General features: G+C 41.7%; 1 non-coding gene across 1 annotated transcript; it reads right to left on the bottom strand.

Annotated features, from left to right (window-relative positions):
• Nucleotides 1-1,076: 1,076 nt before the first annotated feature.
• Nucleotides 1,077-1,275, bottom strand: LOC148037920 (U2 spliceosomal RNA). The gene has a single exon (XR_015690820.1). It is a non-coding gene; the product is annotated as a U2 spliceosomal RNA (small nuclear RNA).
• Nucleotides 1,276-1,691: the final 416 nt, after the last annotated feature.

Here is a 1,691-nt window from a genome sequence, read left to right as displayed (position 1 = left end):
GATCGATCGGTTAACTTCATATTATGGCTTCCTTAAAAAGATAAATATAGAAGAATTCCCTGCAATGATAGAAGTTGATGAGTTTAAGAAAGAATTTAGAAATGTTAAGCATCAAGCTTCTAGAGATTGGATACGATTCACTTGGCTAGAAATAACTTCAACACTTGCTTGCGATAGTATGTGGAGGGATGCTTATCCGAATATTCTTACTCTTTGTCAAGTAGCTCTTGTCCAATGTTCGAGCATTGCTATTTGTGAGAGAGGTTTTAGTGCTGGAACTGTGACAAAGAGTAAGCTTCGTAATTGTTTGGAGATTAAGAGTTTAGATGCATTAATGAAAATCTTTATTGAAGGGCGTTCTAAGTTCACTGATATGGAGTTCATTGAGAGTATGGACATATGGGCTGAAAAAACGCATCGCCATTTATACACAACACACGGAATTCGCTCATTGATTTTGCATATTCATAAGAGCAATTGATTTTTTATGGGCTATGATGATTTTGAAGCCACTATGCATTATTTGCAGTTTTGTTGTCTTGATTCTTTTGACTCTCAATCGTTTTCTTATGTTAAACTTATTTTTCCCTTGGTTGCTTCTATCTTTCGAGCAAAAATCTTTTACATTTGTTTTTAGATCATGCTTTCTTTTAATAAAATGTACTCGAATATTTTTAAAAGTTTTTTGTTATAATTTTGGTTGTATTTCATTATGTTGTCTTTTATGTTAGTTTCGTTTTTTCTTTTTGCATCATGATTGCTTTTAATGAAACGTGTTTCTAAGGTATGAGAGAAGTGATTGAACAAATTCCAAGCCAAACTTTGAGATAAAAACCGTTTCAAATAATGAAAAAATTTAAATTCAATTTCTAAGATCAAGGGAATTCGAGCGATTCAAAGGGATCCTCTGTGCCACCTGGCGCGGCGCACCGTGCCATCTGCTGAGAGTGTCCTACCGTGCAGTCGAAGCTACTACCGCGCCCATAGGCTGCTTCCTTGGCCGCCACTGCACCAGTCAGTCCGTCTTTGAAGCTCCACGGCATTAGAGCAATCCTTTGCTAGATTTGCGAGGGGTGGGAGGGCGCACCCAACGCTCCGAGGTAGTGCAATACGGAGGCGACGCGCGCAGCCCCGGGCAGCAAGCTGCCGGGTGGGGCTGCCCCCGTGAGAAAAATTAGATTAATATCGCAGTGACCCGATGGGTCACGTATCAGATATTAAACTGATAAGAACAGATACTACACTTGATCTTAGCCAAAAGGCCGAGAAAGGTATGAGTTGCTGGATCCTCCCCTGCTTCCTTTTATACCCTACCCTCCTTCCTCCTCCCACCTCTAACCTTCTTGCTCTCTAGCTGGCTGACGACCACTGCCGTCCCTACGGGAGGGAAAGCACGCATTCATTGCACTAATCTAACGCTCCCAGTCCCATCACCACAACCAAGCGCCCCCCCCGCCCCCGTCAGCACTATCTCTCACACTTGATAGAATCAAGCAATTGATATTGCTAATTGAACGAAAGGACTCCGAATTGTAATCCCCTCATTGCGAACCTATGACAGGAGGCTGCTTTGCATACTATTAAGGGCTTAATAGTATTAGCCTTCTTGCAGCTAACAAGTCTAGGCATATATGGTTGCAAGCTGATATTTTATGTACCTCACTATTCGCAAATCTTAAGGGCACTAGCTG

The sequence above is a fragment of the Lygodium microphyllum genome, chromosome 4 (genome assembly GCF_053477565.2).
Source record: "Lygodium microphyllum isolate KBCC chromosome 4, Lygodium_microphyllum_v1.1.10, whole genome shotgun sequence".
NCBI classification, from domain to species: domain Eukaryota; kingdom Viridiplantae; phylum Streptophyta; class Polypodiopsida; order Schizaeales; family Lygodiaceae; genus Lygodium; species Lygodium microphyllum.
Note: the sequence above shows the minus strand (reverse complement) of the source record. Positions and strands in the feature narration are given on the sequence as shown.